The 20,914-nt window shown below is 34.8% G+C and overlaps 2 long non-coding RNA genes across 2 annotated transcripts; both read left to right on the top strand.

Annotated features, from left to right (window-relative positions):
- Positions 1 to 3,458: 3,458 nt before the first annotated feature.
- LOC150034369 (uncharacterized) lies at positions 3,459 to 4,488 on the top strand. Its single transcript, XR_016531392.1, has 2 exons — positions 3,459 to 3,726; positions 4,261 to 4,488. It is a non-coding gene; the product is annotated as an uncharacterized LOC150034369 (long non-coding RNA).
- A 524-nt stretch (positions 4,489 to 5,012) lies between these two features.
- On the top strand, positions 5,013 to 19,902 carry LOC150034368 (uncharacterized). Its single transcript, XR_016531391.1, has 3 exons — positions 5,013 to 7,634; positions 7,739 to 8,044; positions 19,688 to 19,902. It is a non-coding gene; the product is annotated as an uncharacterized LOC150034368 (long non-coding RNA).
- The last annotated feature ends 1,012 nt before the right edge of the window (positions 19,903 to 20,914 follow it).

Genomic DNA, 20,914 nt, shown 5'->3' with positions numbered 1-20,914 from the left:
AAAAACATATGCATATGGTCCTTAATATACTGTAGCTTCTTGAGCCTCTTATTTGCCATTACTTTTTCATAGGGAGGAAGACTCAAAACCATACAGATTCTACTGTACAGAAACAATTTATTTCATCTAAATATAGATTTGATAATTTGTATCTCTCTATTAATTTGGGTTTACTCCCATATTCAAGTCCCTGTGAATTTTGTTAATTAGTTATTGAATTACATAGCTCCTGCCTCCAAAATTAGTTTATGTCTAAATAATTCTATCACAAAATCAACAAGTAAAGAATACAGAAAACGTAAAAAATTAGAGAAAATTGATACACAAGTTTATGTGGTTCACTAATAGTGTGTTAACTACATTCACGAGACAGAGAGAGAACAAATTTATTAGAAAAAATGTTACACAATACAGAATAATAGTACCTCTAGAGTTAGAGAGTTTTATAGTGCATTTTTGTAAAATCTAGGGTCATAATTGTAAATAATTATAAATAATTAAATATGTCATATCGAATTCTAAATAGGTTTTAGGGACAATGCTCCCAAACCCTCATTAGGGTGCGCCGTCCCTAGATCCTAACTCGTTGATAGTTAGGGAGATCACATATTTGATCATTTGAAAGCACCATATAATAGATTCGAGGTACTCCAACCAATTCCAAGTTTAAAACCTCATTATCAGTATGTTAACAAAAAGAAATATTTGTTTATAATTTAAGAAGTATAATATTGAGAATGATTTATAAAGGTAGGCTTTATCAGACTAATTATTTGATTGGAGATGTGTATGTTCTCTAAAGTTGGCTATACTATGGAATTGTTTACTATTGAATACTTTTTCTTTCCAATAAATAAATGCCTATTTATATGTGGCAAATCAAACCTAATCATCTTTTTCACTCAAAAAGATTATAATGCACTCTAAAAAGGTATTTTACATTGTGATAGCATTGATAATAAGGATTTGATGTGACAGTGATCCACATCTTGTATGTCATTTTGATTAACAAAGATGATTTTTTCTTTTCAATCTATTTGTCTTCAAATGCTTTTGTTTTGTTTTGTTTTTTTTTTTGTTTTAATCTGTGACAATTGTTATGTTTAAAGCTTACAATTATTTAGGCTTAGGAACTTTCAAGTATATAATTTGTTTTGATGATAATAATCAGACATATACAGTATTATTAAGATGTTTCAGGCTATTTATTGTGTAGAATTTAATAAGAGACAAATTTGACGAATCCTGCTTAAAATGGAGTTGAAAAACGAAAGTTATAGAAAAAGAAATTTGATCATAAACAATCCTATGTGACAAATGAAGTTGATGAATATAGTCGAATTAAATAGATACACATAGTGTTGAGATTGACACAGTAGTGATGTGACATCTCAATTATTGCATTTTGGGTTGATGAGACATATACCTGAATAATGAAACGTGGCATACTTGACAAGTAAAATTGTGACATGTGGCAATAGTGATTGATGGGGCTGTTCAAACATATGATGAAAATCGAGCTAGAAAGCCATACACTAGGGCCTAATTAAGCTAAGAGAAGGGGAGTTTAGGCCATACCCAAACTGATCCATTCGGCTTCGATCTCGATCAAGGATGAGACTGAAGTCGACCCTCCCCATTTGATGAATGGGGCATGATGTGACCTTATTTGGGACTTGCGAAGAAGAATAGTATGGGTTAAAAGCCCAAATGGTCTCCTTGACATTGGCCTTGACTGAGGTTGAGGTTGATGCCAATCTTTCCCATTTGATGAATGTGGCATACTAAATATATGTTCTAACCCATTTGGCTCAAGAATTAACCTAATGTGACTTGAAAACCATGATATGGATGTCTTAGGTCAGAGTTTCATTATAAATACATCATTATAACTTCAAAAGAAGTAAGTTCATTTTCATCCCTAAAAGTCTTACTACAACTTAAAGCCTCTTATCGACTTAAGCAGCAGAGGCATTGTTGCAAGTACCACACCAGTGCCCAAATTCTTCTTGTTTTGCAGGTCATATTTTTTTTTAATTAAATTTTCACCGTTGCTGTCATGTGAAGTTTATTGGGACTAGTGCCCTAAATCTCGTGGATCTTGTAGTTTGTATTTTGCAAATAATAAATTATTTATTTAATAAAATAAGAAGTATTTTATTCAACATTTAGATTGCATTAACTCAATCCAATAAACTAATATCATAGGTTATTTAATGTAACTTAAATAGTATGTGGTAGACATACAAGTGGATTATGTTCAAGTAATAACCTAAAAGTTCTGTAGTATAGGGATAAGGTTGGGCATTTTATCCTTGTAACATTGGTGGATACGACCCACTTTGTAAATGTTACAAGAGTTATAAGTATTACAAACGATTTGATCTAAATCGTTCATGTGGAGACATGTGAGTGAAGGTATTCTGACAAAGAGTTGGTATAAGACCGAACCAAGAAATGATTAATCTCTCTTTATAACACCGTTATTTGAAGAGACTAACATTTCATAGGATGACCATAGATAACTTGATCTTAATCCTAAGTGAGTTATGGATTCTTGTCCATGAGGACAATCCTTTGATTTGTATGAGTGAGAGTGGCCTGAGTCGTCGACTCAATAAGCCTATCATTTCGGGGATTTATCTGAGTAGGGAACTAGAAACACAACTACATAAGATGGAGTTCACTCCTCGTCTTAAAGGAAAGTAGATGAATTGCTCCCTTAAGTGCTGACTTTGGGTCTTGAACAAGGGGCCCCTCCCTCTCATTGGTTTGAGAGGGATCCATAAACAAATTGTTCATTAAAGGATTAGTGGGACTTAAGGAGAAAGAAGTAACTACAGAAGCAAAATGGTATTTTTAATCCACTTGTAATTACGAGCAATTTGTGACTGATCGGTTTATTGATAGTTGGTAATATCCATGGACATAAAAATATATCTACGAAGAGTGTAGCTGTGGGACTTTAATGGAATGACACACAGTTAGTGAATGTTAATTATATTAATTAAAGAGTTTAATTAATTTAACTTCAAGTCATTGGGGCTTCTAATTTGTAAGTCCATTAAGCTCATTGCTAGCTCACTAATAGTAAAACAAGGATCATAGTTCTTGAATAATTTGAATTGTTCAAATTATTTGAAGGAATTGTATATTAATAAGCATTAACATAAAATATAATGTATAATGGGACATTATTGTATATAGTTAATTATAAATATGATTTATAATAAAAACTATATGATATGGGAGTGTAATATTTGAATAAGATTCAAATAATAATTTAATATAAATTGGATTCATATTAAAACTATAGGTTAAGAGAGAGAAATGCATTTTTATATGATTTAAATGCATAATTAATAAATATGTGATATTTATATATTAATTAATTGTTAATCAATGAATTATATATATATATATATATATAGTTAAACAAATTGGGGCGGGGGAAGTAATATTGGTTTTGTTCGATATATTGATACAGAACAAAAACCAAGGTAGAGATTCACAATTCCCCTTTTCTATCAATACTCACTCAATCTCTCATAGAAAAATTTTCTGTCACAAATTCTTTCATTCATTGGCAATTTGGATTCACAATCCAATTGATCTTCCTTGAAAATAGTTGAGAAATCTACTGGTGGTGATTATCTGTTCGTGATCTTGGGACCTTTGCACAGAGAAGAAGGCTTAAGAATTTTCTAGAGAATTGTTCTTCAAAAGGTATTTTCTCTCAAATTCCATAAATTCTTTCTAAAGCATGCTTATTCTTAGTTTTCTATAAAATCAATTAAGTTTTTCCCTTCCCAATTCAAAGAGAAAAGCGATTAAATGCTTCCACATTGGGATTCTATCACTTCAATTGGTCTTAAAGCCATTGATTTTTTTTTTTTTTTTTTTTTTGCTTTTGGTTTAAGGAAATCAAAATTGATTTTAGTGGGTGAAATTCTGTACAATTTTATGTGATGAATATTGTGGAATTTATTTTTAGATTTTGCATAATAGATAATTTCAGTATTCAACACTTAGATTCAAACTACTATTTGATTTGATCAAATTGTAATGACGGTTATTTTGGACGTTTAATTTTGTTATCGAGTCAGTAATTTGTTGTCCGGATCGTTCATGTTGCTTGGTTTGTTGTGGAAAACATCGAAAAGCATAGGAGATACTGTAGATTTCTAAGTGTTTTTGGGAAAAGCACTGCAGCGCTCCGATAGGAGGCATGATGAAAGGTTTTTTTCCATATTACCGCAGCGCTAAGGTACAATGTTGTGACACTTTGAATATCAGAGGCACGCACACGACGTTCTGTTCATGGGTTCGAGCCTCGACAGTGTTGTTTTTCCTGTTCTTCTTGTAATTATTTTGTTTTATAATTAATTATTATAATTTGATTATATTAATTCAATTATTTGTTTAGGGTGCTAAATATCGGTCTCTGAATGCTTATAATATAGTTTAATATGCATGTGATTTTTGTTTAACTTATATTATTTACATGTTGCATATTGTATGCCATATAGATTTAAAACTCCACCATAGGTTAAACATAATCATGCATCATATTTAAATATAATTGTTATATTTAAAGTTTAGGTTATTCCTAAAGTATGCACATACATAATGTATGTTATATAGTTTTCATGATAATAATATAAGTATTATATTATTTTTAATGTATGATTAAAAACATGCTTACTATATAGTTCATTAATTGTTTAATATAAATGTTATATATGTATGTCAGTGAAAATCAATGATGCATTGAGCATGACATTACCTAGATAAATATAATAGTTGTATTTATTATGTCATTCAGATGCATGTTATAGATTTTAAATCATTAAAATATAAAAGCTATATGTTTAATGAATTAGACAATAAAATATATAATTTAGAGCTGCATGCGAACATAGAGTTTTAATTAATTTTTAAATTGTTTAAAATTAGATAATTAGACTTTATGATAAAATATTTCTAATATGATTAGAAATAGGTTAAATTTTTATTTTCTTTCAAGAGGATTAAAATGAGCAAAATAGAAGATTAATTTATAAAATGTTTGCCTATAAGGGACCTTCTAAGGAAGATTCTGTCTAGGATTGAGGTACTTAAGTTAACCAAAAGGGAACATCCCTACTTGAGAACCGACCTGGGAAGTGAATTAGTCAAATATTTTATATACATACAATACATGCTTAATAAAGTGTTTAGTAAATAGTAATCATATATCGTAAATTATCCAATATATACATTAGGCCAACTTAACAATAACTTAGATAAATTATTATTTGGATTTACCTAAGTAGAATTAACCCTAGTTTTAAAACACTTAGTGAGAGAAAAAAAATGTCTATGGTATGTCATTTTTCCATTCGCACTCTCCTTAAAAGTTCACATTATGAGACCTATGCTCGGTCTCGTGATGTCCTGGGCATATCCTCTCTTAGAAAGGTATTTGTATAGGTCAATATCAAGGTAAATGGAGAAAGTGTTTATAGTAAATGGGAAAAGAATGTGTGTCTAACACATTCTAAGGTCTTAGTAAATCAGACATGAGGATTTCCATGAGTAGCGGAAGGATTTTCCAAATTCCATTCGAAATTGAACATACACAATTACAGTATACAAACGAAAACTAACAGGTCATGCACAATACGAAATTACAGCATGCTTACAGATGAGATCAAGGGATAAAGTATACATATCTTTGAAGACTCATTCTTCAAACTTGCTCGATCACAAACGCTCATTCAGTCTCCAAGACAGCAATACACGAACGCTCAAACACAACGACCGCAACACAGCACGATCAACGCAACCACCACATGAACAATGCGAACACATAACGAACGACCTCCAAAATCTCGATATCAATCGAGCTGAGTGAGGGCACCACCATAATGGTTACCTTGGTATTCTCGATGTGAGAATCCAAGAGTTGTGGGTTTTGTATGGATTTGGTTAAAGGAAGAGACTAGAGGAACAACAATCGTGTAGATGGTTGAGCAAGTGGGAGATGAGAAGTGTCTATCATATAGACGAAATGCTCAATCGTGTAGAAGAAGGCAACCTATCATATAGACAATGTCCTATGATTGTTTAGCCATGACCACTTGAGTAAACTATCATATAGTAACACTCCACGATCGTTTAGTCTCTCTATGAGCTATCGTTTAGTGAAACCATTTCACTTGATAGTCTTTCCGTGAGTTTCTTTCCGGAAGTGGCAACTCTCCTAAATTCAGGATTTTTTTTCCTTTTATCTCACGGTGACCATAAAACCACCAATAACCTCCCACTCAATTGGTTATTGAGAAAAAGAGATAATTATTAAATAATTAATATTATTATAAATATATATGATAACCAACTTACCATATTATATTTATAACCTATAGTTTTAATATTTCATCTCATGAAACATATAAACCATAGTTCTTTTTTCTATTTTATGATACTTAATGTAAATCATATTACTTTAATCCTCCACTTGATGTATCTCATACATCACAACAATTATGCTACAGACCTTTTTAGATTATCACTTAAGGTATGATCATCTAGTATATCTCATATACATGCTTAAGCTTTCATACAATAACCATGGAGTTTTGTTTATTGGATATGAGTAATTGTCAAATAAAATAACTCTTATTTTATTCATAACAATGTGTACAGTTTACAAACTACGAGACTCCGTGAGAATTAGGATACCAATCCCAACACTTCATTAGTTCATAATGTTTCTCCATGCTCGGCCTTATGGCATCTTGAGAGCATCCTTCTTAGGAAGGTGTTTGCATGGAAAGGGATAGAGAGAACTCTAGAAATGGATAAAATTATTATAGTTAATTGCACCACTCTTGTCCTCCCTTGAGGCAGGCTTATTAGGGCGGGGCTATAGGGTTGAAAATGGAGGATTACACTTACAGGAAAACATTAAGGAAATTAATGATTTCTTGACCAAATCAGTGGTAACTAAGTATTATAGGAATAAGAGTTATTCTGGTATAATATTTGGTTGAGAGTGCCTCAATTCAGTGAAGGAGTAGCTGTTCACCTCGAAGTGGCATTTATTCTAAATAATTGAAGTATCATTGCAAAATTAAATGATATTAGGGTTCTTTGAAATTTTGCTAAATTTGATTGAATTAAATGAGTTTTGCGAAAATATCTAATATAAATAATTTATTTTGTTTTAGCACATTTATAATTATGATTAGAACTGTTATTACATTACTTGGTGCTGACAAACTGACTGGCAACGATAAACATTGTCTTGGACATTGACGACCTTTGTCCCGATGGAGGAATGTCCCCCAGTTCCTAGACCTGCAGTATCACGAAATGTTCGTGATGCCCATGACAGGTGGACTAAGGAGGCCAATGACAAGGCCTAAGTCTACATTTTGGAAAGCTTAACTAAAGTCTTGGCCAAAAAGCATGAGACCATAATCACTGCACGCGAGATCATGGAGTCACTGGATGAGATGTTTGGGCAATCGTTCACACACCTCAAGCATAGGATGAACTAGGGATCATATGTTAGGGAGTATGTCCTTAATATAATGGTCCACATCAACGTGGCGGAGATGGATGGGGTTGTGATAGACGAGTCTAGCTAGGTAAACTTTATTTTGGAGACTCTTCCAAAGAGTTTCCCATAGTTTCGCAACAATATTGTATTGAACAAGAAAGCAATCTTACCACCCTTTTCAATGAATTGCAGACTTACGAGTCCTTGATGAAAGTCAAAGAACAGTATGGGGAGGAAAATGTTGTCAGTTCCTCAAAAAATTTCCAAGAGGTCCTACTTTTGGGACTAAATCTGTGCGTTCTTCCTCTGGCACAAAGAAATGGAAAAGAAGAAAAATAGAAAGTGGAATAAAGCTACCCCTATAGTTTTTGTCCAGAAGGGCAAGAATAGGGCAAGAAGACCAAGGTTGCAAAGGGAACCTTTTTCATTGCAACCAGGATGGGCACTGCAAAACGAATTGTCCAAAATATTTCGCTAAGAAGAAGAAAACCAAAGAAGGTAAATATGATTTACTAGTTTCGGAAACTTGCTTAGTGAAAAATGGCGATTCTACTTTGATACTTGATTCAAGGGCCACTAACCACGTTTTTTTTTCTTTAGAGGGAACTAGTTCCTGGTAGTAGCTAGAGGTTGGATATATAACTCTGCGGGTTGAGATAGGACAGTTTGTCTCGGTAGTTACAGTTGGGAGCTTGAAGTTATTTTTTAAATCCCCTGAACAATGAGGTGAAGGAAGGATGTAGGGCACTCTACTCAACTCCTTTTTATTCTAAAAAATCCTACAAACAAGAATAACAGAAAGAATTAGGTTCAATAAATGAGAAAAATAAAAAAAGAAAAAAATAATGATTTGAAACCTAATCCTAGAAAGCAAGTAAATTTAAATCATGGTTGCCTCTAGGTAACGCAAATGTTTATGGTCAGTTGCTTGATCGTGATGGCTCGTTTCAGATGTAAATCGGCGAGTCCAACCGGTAGGCAATGTCTAAGCAATCCAAAGACTCGCCATCATGGAAGACCTTTAACCTGTGCCTATTGACTTTGATGACTTTTCCTGTCTCAAGAATAACAATGTCTAATGCACCATAAGGATAAAATTGAGAAACACCAAAGGGCCCAATCCACTTGGACCGGAGTTTACCAGGCACAAATTTCAGTCGAGAGTTATAAAGGAATACCTTTTGCCCTACCTGAAACTCCTTGGGTGCAAGCATCTTGTCATGAAAGTCCTTCGCTTTTTGCTTATAAATCAAGAAATTATCAAAACATTATAACCTCAGCTTTTCCAACTCCTGAAGATGTAAAAGTCTGGCCTCCCCAGCTGCCTCTAAGTCACAGTTACACTTCTTGATAGCCCAATAAGTCCTGTGCTGGATTTCAACTAGAAGATGACAAGCCTTACCATAGACCATCCGGTAAGGGGACATTCCAATAGGAGTTTTGAAAGCTGACCTGAAGGCCTATAGAGCGTCATCAAGCCGGAGGCTCCAATCTTTTCTTCTTGGGTTGACTACCTTTTTTAAAATTGTCTTTACTTCCCTGTTGGACACCTCTGCCCGCCCATTAGTCTAGGGTGATATGGGGTGACAATATGATGTTGGACACCGTACTTCTTAAACAAGGATGCAATGACCCTATTGCAAAAGTGTGATCCCTGATTGCTGATGATTGCTTTAGGGAAGCCAAACCTGCTGAGAATGTTAGTCTTCAAAAAACTTGCAACCACTTTAGCATCATTAGTAATTGTGGCCTTTGCTTCCACCTATTTGGAAACATAGTCCACTGCTAATAAAATATAGTTATACCCACAAGAATAAGGAAAAGGTCCCATAAAGTCAATCCCCCAAACATCAAATATCTCACAAAAAAGTATAGGGAATTGTGGCATCTCATCCCTATGGGACAAGCCTCCATATTTCTGACACCGCTCACAAGTTTTGCAAACAAAATATGTATCCCTAAATAGTGTGTCCGAATATAAACTAGAATCTAAGACTTTTTTGGCAGTTCTCTTGGGTTTCAACACATGCATGCTTATGACAAAATTCAAGAACAGAAAAGAACTCATCATTGGGACACACCTCCTAACTACCTGATCTGAAAAAAACTTCCACAGAATAGGATCCTCCCAAACATAAATTTTTAACTCACTTTTAATTTTATGTTGCCTATGTTTATTCATCCCATGCAGGAACTTACCAATGGTCAAGTAATTCACAATGTTAGCGTACTATAGAGTCAAAGAAATACCATCTGCCTGCATCAAAGTGTGGTCAGGGAAGTCTCCATCAAAACTGAGTCAACCTCCCTCTGCTACAATCCTAGGTGATCGGCAATGACATTCTCGCATCCTTTTCTATCTTGGAGTTTCAGGTTGAACTCCTGAAGAAGAAGAACCCACCTTAACAATCTAGGCTTGGACTTCTTCTTTGACATCACGTAGCATAGAGTAGCATGGTCAGAAAAATATAAGAGCAAAATTTTTCTAAAGGAAAAACAACAACTAAAAACTCCTTTTCCCTCGTGGTGTAGCTGTACTAGGCTAGGTTGAGGGTCTTTGAAGCATAGTAGATGACGTGATGTTTCTTATCGATCTTCTGCCCCAACACTGCTCCCACAGCATGGTCATTCGCATTGCATATGATCTTAAAAGGAAGGTCTCAATGAGCCTGGACAACTGGAGTGCACGACAAGGCGTTCTTTATCACATCAAAACTCTTCCTGCAATCGTCATTAAATCAAAGGGCACGTCTGAATAACTGGAGTCTATCTCATTTGCATTAAAACTTAGCCGTCTTCATAAAAGGCCACCCAAGCAAGATTAATGCAAATGAGATGGATGTGGGCTCTTCCATCTTAAGGACATAGAAATCATCAGGAAAAAGCAACTCATTGACTTGAACTAGGACATCCTCTATGACTTCTAATGGGTGAATAAAGGACCTATCTGCTAATTGTATGACAACTTTAGTTTCGGTTAAGTCCTTTAATTTTAATTCTTGATAAATTGAATAAGACATAACATTTATTGATGCACCCAAATCTAGCATGGCCCTATCAATTCTCTTTTTGCCTATGATGTAAGGGAGAGAAAACATACCTGGATCCTTCTGTTTTTCTAACAAGTTTTTTCTGTAGGATCACAGATACGGATTGACTTACGACCATTCTCTCTTTTTCCTTGGCTTTTCTTTTCCTCATGCAGAGTTCCTTCAAAAATTTGGCATATTTAGGAATTTGCTTGACGACATCGAGGAGAGGAATATTTATCTCAACCCTTCTAAACATCTCTAAATGCTCCTTGTCCTTGTTTGCACCTGTTTCCTTTGGCTTAGAAAGCCTGGAAGGAAAAGGGGCTTTAGGTACATATGCATCTAAAGAAGGATAAGGTTGAGAAGATACTCCCTGTTTGTTTTGTGGTGGCAAAACGGTTTGATTTGAAGAAGGAATTTCTGGTTTCTCTAATTCCGGATCTTTCACTGACTCAACAGGTGGCTCCAACTCCTTGCCACTTCTTAATGTGATTTCACTAACATTCTCTCTAAGAATTGACTCAGGCTGGGACGGAAGTTTGCCAAACTGTCTTTCCAATTTGCTCATAGAGGTGGCTAGCTATGAAACTTGGGTCCCCAAAGCTTCAATGGCTTTCTTTGTATCTTGCTGAAAATGTTGTGTATCCTATTGAAATTTAAAAGAGTTGTCAGTAAGACTTTTAACAATGTCTTCCAAGGACATACCCAAACCAGAAAAAGCTCCATGATTAGGTTGTGTCTGCTCATTCTGTCCTCCCCATTTGAAGTTTTAGTGGTCTCTCCACCCAGAATTGTTGGCCTGACTAAATGGGTCCAGTTGTCTGTTTTGCCCATTATAATTATAGCCTTCAACGAAATTCACCTCAAGAATTACTCCTTGTAGAGCACTTGGGCAAATATCAGCTGAATGGCCAGTTTCATGACATACTTGGCAAATGGTAGCGAGCTGTCCAATCTCCATTTTTGTCAACTGTTTCACAACAGAAACTAACTCAGATATTTCTTTCTTAAGTTCACTTACCTCATTGGCGGACTTTACACTAACTGCAGCTCTAGTTCCAAACAGTTGAGAATTTGCTGCCATAGTAGTTATCAGGTTCATTGCCTCAGTTGGGATTTTATTGACTAAGGCTCCTTTTGCAACTGCATCTATGCTACTTTTGTCAGTCTGCATCAGTCCCTCATAAAAGTACTGGATCAAGAGTTGGTCTGAGATCTGATGATGGGAGAACTTGGCACAGGTCTTTTTGAATCGTTCCCAATACTCATGAAGGGTCTCTCCATCGAACTGCATAATGTTGTAAATTTCCTTTCTGATGCAAGTAGCTCGGGATGCTGGAAAGAATTTGTCCAAGAATTGTCTTTGTAGTTCTTCCCAGGACGTGATGCTTCTAGGCGAAAGAATATAGAGTCATTCCTTGGCATCCTCCTTCAATGAAAAAGGAAATGCCCTCATATTGATATGTTCTTGGGTCACCCCATTGGGTTTCATTCTATTGTACACGAAATAGAATTCCTTCAAATGTTTGTGCGGGTCTTCACCCTATAGACTAGAAAAGGTAGGCAGTAAGTGAGTTAAGCCAAATTTAAGTTCAAAGTTACCTGTTGTCTTAGGATAGGCAATGCACAAGGGCTGCTGAGTGAAGTTAGGGGTTGCAAGCTCCTTGAGGGTCTTTTCTCGTACGACCATTACTGGGAAATTTTCAGGGACGTCTTCTTCAAATGTGTCTTCAACACGAATCTAGTTTTCAAGAGCAGCTTGCTGTCTTCTTTCTCTTCTAATTATATGCTCCTCCCTAGAGATTTTTGCAAAGTACAATTGTCTAGCATCCTTGGGAGTATAGGTCATTCACCAAAAGAGAAAATTGATTAGCAAGGATAAGGATTTTGTTGGCTCCCCGGCAACGACGCCAATTTGACAGACCGTATCTTACGGTGTTGCTCCCGAAAGACGGTCGTGCAAATAAATTTTTATGCACCGACAAAACCCTTTATACTAACTAGTAGTATAAGTAGCAAGTCAAGGGTCGAACCACAGAAAGCCAAATATGGACTCCTCAAAAGTTAGAACTTGTAGGAAGTAACCAAAAGGGGGTGGGGTTAGTGAAAATTGTTAAAATAAATTGTGAAAGCGAAAATTGTGAAATGTAATATTTATGAAAATTATCAATCAAACAAACACTTAGCTTGGGTAATTATAATTTAATCCATTCCTCATTAATTCTATCATAGACTACTCAAAATATGCGCGAGATTATTTGAATTAAAAACTTAGCCTACTTGATTAAAATCCTAACCAGTAATACATAAAATCAAGTTGATTAAGAGAAAAACAAGAATCCTTAACCAATCAATTAATCAACAGGCATTAAGATTCAAGGCAAAACTAAGCCAATTAATCAGTTTCCATCGTCAGACTAATTAATTGATTGAAATTTATCTAAGTTAGAAAGTAAATGCTTGCTAATTAGAATCCCAAATTAACACAACAAACCTACTTAACTCATGCTTTTAGGTGACAACTACTTAACGATTACAAATAGGGCCAATTAGAGTAATCAATTTAACATGCATTAGCTAATTTATCAGATTATCCCATACACGAAAATTGAAGAATATGCTCAAGATAAATTTCATAAGATTCACAATAAAACTCACAGAATTACAAAACTAGTCTCAAGAATTAAATTGGAATTAAATTAAATTAACAAACCCAAGCTAAGTTCTTACCCTTTAGCCACTAAACACATTCGAATTCAATGAAATTGGCAAGGGGGAAGAACTTATTACAAGAAACTAAAGAAAAAGGGACAAAAACAGAACTAAAAGAGTGTTGGCAACGCTCACGGCCTGAAGAAGAAGGGAATTTTTCGTATATTTTGACCTAGGGGCCGAGGGGTTTATTTATAAGAATCAAGGTAGCGTCGCCCGATACTACACATAGCATTGCGACGCTGACCTGCAGTCTTGGAAATCCACTTTGCGTTGTAGCGTGGGATGTTGTGGATGGCGTTGCAACGCTACCCTGCCTCCCCTCCGAACGATGTTACTACCTTTCAGCATTATGCAACTCTCAGATCGAGCGTTGCGATGCTCCGACTGGGCTGAGGATGCTGTTTTCACGGCTCTCTTCCTTAATTTGTTCAATTTGGTGCTATCTTGGGCATCTTAGTGTCTTTTGATCCGAACACTTAACTTGATCGCTTGTGCACTTGATTTCTACAAAGTAATCAATTAAAACTTATTAAGTAACTTAACGACCTTGAATTAAGCAAGAAAAGATAGCACATTTCTAGTGCTATCAATGACCTTCTCTGATTCTTCGGTCATGAGTTCTTCCACTTCTTGCTTGTTTCTATGGTTTCTCCTAAACATATGTTCAATCTCAGGATCAAGAGGTAAAAGAGGCATGTTCTTATCACGGGGCATGCACAAAAGAAAACTCCAACAAAGTTAGCATAAAAATAAGCCCTAGTCTAAAATTTCTCCAATTCTTGAATAGTAAGAAAAAAATCGTTATTTTGATCCCCGACAACGACGCCAAAAGCTTGATGTGAATCAGGAGTTTTCGTGAGCTGGGTTGGGTTGGGTTGAAGAACTTTTTAGACCTAACCCAATTATTTGGTTTGTTAATTTCTTCAACCCAAATAACCTTTATTAAAAAATGAACTCAACCCAACCTAACCATGAAAAATTCGGGTTGGGTTGGTTCGGATTAATCGAGCTATTTATTTAAATTTATGTTATAAGAAAGAAGTAAGATATTAATAAGAATTAAAATGTGATTTAATTATTTTCATATATTGAATTAATATTTAAACATAATTTCAATTTATATAATGAATTCTTCTTTCCAAAGTGCTAAAAAACTATTTTTAGGAGTTATTGGAGAATAAATTATCAAAAAAAAAAAAAAAACTTGAATAAATATATATATATATATATATATATATATATATTAAAGTTAACAATAAGTTCGGGATGGTTTAGGTTATTTTAGGTGAACCCATGAACCAACCCAACTCACAAAATTTTTATTTATTTGAACTCAACCCAACCTAAATGAGTTGATGACCCAACCCAAACTACATGGGTTGGGTTGGATTGATCTTTTTTTGTTAGAGTTAGAAAACATGCAGCGGAGGAAAAATAGATTATTAAGCATTCTAATTCATCAATTTTGGCTTTGAATTAAGCATGCTCATAAACTAATAAGAGGGTTTTATGACATTCCTTTGAAGAAACACTTAAATCACGATTCCAGCGGAAAATCTTCTCCAAATCAGTTTGTGAACCATCACAAGGGCTTCCCTACTATCCTCTAGGTGCCTTAGATTAAGTTGTGGGACTCAAAATAAGTTTGAATTGAGGGAACAAGAAGGAGAGGTTCTGGTTTTTCCAGCTCCAAACCTACCTTCAACCTTTGAAGATTTTCAGCTTAATCCACCCAAATGCATGCTCAGTTCCACTGAGATTCTTCATTATATATTGCATGATAATCATGCAAGAGCCATTGTTGCATGAATTTCAACTCATGCTTGGATTAATGACTGAAAACTATGGTGGAATGTGTGTGAGCTTCTTGAATGAAAAGTGGAAAAATCCCACTTTTGGGATTTTTCATTTTCCATTTCTTTTTCAATTTTGATTTTCTAATTGATTTCTAAAATCAATTTTTTATTTTCAAAAAATGAAATCTTTATTAATTTTACAAAATTAATTCAATAATTAATTTTCTAATAAAATTAATAATAAATAATTAATTAAACAATTTAATTAATTCTAATTAATTCAATATCAAATATTAAATTAATTTAACACTAATTCCACAATCATGAATCCCTATTCATGAATTTAATATTTAAATCAAATTTAAATATTAATTGTTCTCCAATTTTATTTAATTTCAAAATTAAACGTATAATTATATCACATATAATTACTAATTCTCTTAATTCTAATTTGAATGTTTGCAAATCAACATATCACACTACTCTAAGGCCAATCCATTTGTGAGCTAGTAGAGGGACCTCGTGGACCTAGATCATGGGCTCCAACGATCCGAGATTAATTGGCTAAACTCTTTACACCGAATTAACCCCTATTCGTTAATTACTGGGTCACTCCATTAAACCCCAGAGTTGCACTCCCCTCACTGCAGATATATTGTGTCCACTCGATATAACAATGATTAGTAAGTTAACCTTTCATAGTTATTCGTAATAACGGCTGGGTCAAATGACTATTTTACCCCCGAGATTACCTCTTGTTCCTTAAATCTCATTAATCCTCTAATGAACAATTGGTTTGTGATCCAATCATCAAACCGTGTCTCTCTCGGGCCAATGAGAGGGTGGGCTCTTTGTTCAAGATTCAGAGTCAACACTTAAGGAATAACCTCTCTATTATCCTTAAAAGCGAGTAGGAGTGAATTCCATCTTGCATCCTATGTCCCCAGCTATCTATCCAGTCTTACCCCTGAAAAAGGTTTATTGAGCCAGTGCTGTTGAGCCAATCCTCAGCTATGAAAATCTAAGTATAATCCCGAATAAACAGGAGTTCAAAACAGTAAACAACATTGTAAAATAAGAGTCAGTCTTAAACAGTAAACAACATTGTAAAATAAGAGTGACTTATTTTGTGGTCCGATCTTGTGCAAACTCATTACATAGGACGTCCCCACTCCTCGTCTCATTACATGTACGAATTAGGATCACTTCGTCTGTAGCACTTTACAACTCCTTCTAACAACTACAGAGTGGGCCGCATCCAATAGTATTACCAGAATAAGGCACCCAACGTTATTCATATACTATAGACCATTTTGACTATTTATTCGAACCTGATCCACTTTTATGTCTCCAAATAAAGTTCAAGTATTCATGTAATAGTCATGGATCTTTTAGTTTATTGGATTTATTTCTAAAACGAAATAAGCAATTCATATATTCAATAACAACTTATTGAATTTTCAAAATAAGTTTAATTTTTTTCACAAACCACGAGTTTTAGGACATAAAACTCAACAATTTTCAGGTCATGAGGGTTTTTTGAACACTTCTAATGTGAATAATAATGCGCAAGCGAACACGATCAAGTTATAATATATTAAAATGGCTGAAGAGGCCAAGTATCTCCTTAGAGATCAAACAAACAATTATTACTTATCTATTTAGAACCATATCGATTATAGCTAGTTAATTGGAAAGTCAAATTGAGTGATGTTTTGATTGAATTGCAATAAAACAAGACAAACAAATATAGGTTTAGAATTAAAGAGTGTTCTAGGGGGTCGGTTTTCATTACATACTTCATTGAACAATACTTAGATCAATCATGGAATTAAACAATACCATTTATCTAAGTCTAGAAACTAAATTCCGAATTATTATCTTTCGAAAACAATTCTTTCTCTTTCAATCCTAAATGATAACTAACGTCATGATATCAAATTAAAACCCATTGCATTAAACATTGTCATCATTAACTTTTACTACTCTCCTAACTATGCACGTGATAGGTTAATAGCAATTTAATGTTACTAGTCGATTAAAATGTAACCTACCGAATTGAACATTCAATCTAGCATTTATTGATGGCTAATCAATATAAATTAAAAACCAGTGACATTAAAAGATAAAAAGTTATGTAATTTCATAAAATTCCTAAGTATTAACTCAAATCCATATGTAAATCCAACACCACCCTAAAAAAAAGAGTCTAGCCACTCGTGGTTCTCAAAAATGTATTCGCATACAAAATTGATAGCATTCAAGTAGAGAAAAATAAAGAATCAGAGAAAACCTCATCCGGAATGCTCATCCTTTAGTAGAAATTGCCACCTTTCTCTATGTTAGCACGTCGGGAAGTTGAATAGTCTCTAAAATTTTTCTTCACTCTCTACTATGGGCAAGAACTCATTCTTTAGATCTCAAGATTAGGTTTTGGATTTCTTTTCTCTAGGTTAGAATCATCCCCCTCAATGTTTAGAGGTGTGAAAATAATTAGAGGATCGAAATTTTGGAACAAAATCCTTATAAAATTAACTAATTTTTCAAATAAGGAAAGCCAGAGTCGCGACACTCTGACATAGCATTGCGACACTGGTCTGATTTTGTCGTAGCATGGTAATGCTACTTGTAGTGTTGCGACGCTGCCTCCTCAAGTGCAGCTATTGCTTTCTAGTGTATATCTCTACTTCACATCGTAGCATTGCAATGCTACGACTAACATTGCAACGACCTTTGCTCTTTGGCTTTATTAGCATTTTTCCTCTTTTTACTTCACTCCCTTTGGTTCATTGTTTGTTTTTGATTCTCTTAAGGCTAAATTAGTCCTTTTTGGCTTATTTTGAGTATAATTCACTTCTCGGTCATAAATCTTGGAAATCACCAGCAAACACGTCAAATATGATAAAAACATGTTAAAAAAATCCTAAATCTAAGGCAAATAACACACATTTTGTGTGCATTTTAGTAGGATGAAGCGGCAAGTGGAGAAGTTACCAAGTGTTGAGGAGGTGCCAAATAAGTGTAGGAGCTATCAAGTTCTTAGGCAAAAAGACCATGCAATCGAGAGTATAAATAGGAGGCCGAAAGATGGAAACAGTTTGCAATAATTGGCTTGGGAAAAAAAGAGGGAAATCTTTAACCAAATTTTAGGGAATTCAAGAAGGAGGACAACCGAGGTCTGCCATGAAGAAATTTGGCCAAGAAGATGCTGAAATTTGAAGAAAACTTAAGGTTGGTTTGAGTTTTGAAGAAATTGGAGCAAGCTAGAAAGTTTGGAAGATTTTGAGTTCTTATAAGAAATTAAAAGCTCAAACTTGGAGTTAAGCTTGTTAAGATATTATTTAAGAGGTATGTGAAAGAATTTTGAATTAATTTGGCCTAGAATTGAAGATTTAAGTGTTGGAACAGTATGGAAAATAGGGAAGTTTGAAGGAGGGTTGTTGGCTGGAGGTTGAAGAAGTTAGGCGCTAAAGGTGAAGCTATTGGTGGGCCTCAACACTCGCATCAGGCACCTTGCACACACCAGCCTCGCAATCACCGAGCATCTTGGCACCCAGCGCTAGTTTACCGTGCGGTTAGTGGTACACTTAGCGTGTTGCCCGCTCAACACCCATCAGTGCACCTGATGCCTTGAGCTTGGCGCTGCCCCACACGCTCGATGTATTATGTGTGAGCTACCGCCTAGCCTCATGTGTCTAGCACTTAGCATGTGTCTTGACACCTGCCATTGCTTGTATGCATTATTGCACGCATGCCTAGCACCAAACGACCATCAGGTTGGTCTTGTATGTGTACTAGTGCCTAGGTAGCATGCACCCCGCCTTGCCATGCATCCAACATTGCCTGGCATTGGGTTGATGTTGTCTTCCTTAAGTGAAGTTAGCAAACTTAGAGGTTCAAAAGGAGTTGGACTTACTGTAAGTGGTTTTATTTTCAAATATTTTAAATTATGAATATATGCTTATGGTATTACAGTATTATTGTAAGTATTTTTTATGAATGAACTCAAGCATGATCTGGTTTTATGAATCTAAAAGCATGATTTAGATAAAAATGTTTTATCTAAGGTTTACCAAAAGAGTATGATGTTTTATTATTCCATTGTGGATTTGAGGAAAGTAGATTTCAAACCACTGGCTTAGGTACCTGGGAATGTTAGCATACTTCGTAGACGTTTGACGGGAATTGTCAGCATGTTCTGATGGAAATTGTCAATGGACTTGAGTATGCCTGACAAATATTGTCGACATGTACATATGAGGTGGGATAAATTTCGTATAGGGTTTAGTGTGATTTTTCCTAGATTGCTGGAATTTTATATGAGTTTATTCTCTGGTTTAATTGAGAAGATTTATGATCAAGCTATTTATTGGTTTGCATATGTTTCCAAGATTTGTCAACATGACTTGATTTGTTATATTTGAGAGATATTTGATAAACATGTCTTTGTTATTTAATTACTCAAAGATCTAGTTATTTAATTGATATTTCTTTCTTAAAGTATTTAAAAATTATTTCCAAAGATAAAACCTATGTTCATATAAAAGTACCACTCACTAGGTTCCCAGCTCACATCTTCTTGTTTTGTTCCCCCATAGATAGCAGGAGAGTTCCATGGTTCCAAGGTGTCTTGCTTGTGAGAGCCAAGTCTGCCACTACATCAGAGTACCAGTTAGGCTAAGTACTTTAGGTTTTGTTCATATTAGGTTTTTCATGTAATCATAAATAACAATAGATGGGGTATCAGTGTCCCAGTTTGTAAACTAAGTTTGCAATGATGGTTATGGTATAAGTTGAGTCGTTCACTTGGTTATTTACTGTGTGTTTGAATGCACTCTTTCAGTAAAGCAAGTCAAGTTGGATAGTAGAGGTCATAAGAGAGTTGACATTTGCTGTCCTCACATCCCCTCTTGTGTTTAGAGGGTAATTCGGGAGGGGATATGACAGGTTATACCCAGATTGAGGGAGTTGACTATGATAAAACTTCACACCTGTTGCCATGTTAAAGTCTGTTTTCATTCTCTTTTCCATTGCTACATAGACTATGAGATATGGAAAATGGAGATCAATACTACTTTTTTGAATGGTAATCTTGATAAGACTATCTACATGAATCAGCCAGAGGGATTCATTAAACAAGGTCAAGATCGAAAAGTTTGTAAGCTTAATCGATCTATTTATGTATTAAAACAAGCATCTCGATCGTGGAATATATTATTTGATGCTAAAATCAAGTCTTATGATTTTGATTAAAATATTGATGAACCCTATGTCTACAAGAAGATCATCAATAGTTCAGTAGCTTTCTTAGCATTGTATGTGAATGATATCCTACTCATTGGGAATGATGTAGGTTTCCTAGTTGATCTAAAGGAATGGCTGGTTGCTCAATTCCAAATGAAAGATTTAGGTGAAGTACAATTTGTTCTATGAATCCAAACCATTAGAGATCATATGAACAAAATTGTAGCCTTGTCTCAGGCATCGTATATCGAAAAATGCTTATCAGGTATTTGATGTGGAATTCCAAGAAGGGTTTATTATCTCTTAGACATGGAATAATCTTGTTTAAGAAATAGTGTCCTAAGACATCTAAATAAATCGAGGAAATGAGACGACTTCCCTATGCATCTGTAATGGATAGCCTTATGTACGCTATGTACTATACTAGGACAAATATTTGCTATGTAGTAGGGATAGTCAGTAGATATCAATCCAATCCAAGATTTGATCACTAGACTACGGTTAAGATCATCCTCAAGTATCTTAGGAGAACGAGGGACTACATGCTCGTGTATTGTCCTAAGGATTTAATCCTCACAAGA

Source organism: Benincasa hispida, chromosome 8 (assembly GCF_027475165.1).
Source record: "Benincasa hispida cultivar pf3 chromosome 8, pf3_genome.v1.1, whole genome shotgun sequence".
NCBI lineage: Eukaryota > Viridiplantae > Streptophyta > Magnoliopsida > Cucurbitales > Cucurbitaceae > Benincasa > Benincasa hispida.
The sequence above is the reverse complement of the archived record's forward strand: the minus strand, read 5'-3'. Positions and strand labels throughout refer to the sequence as shown.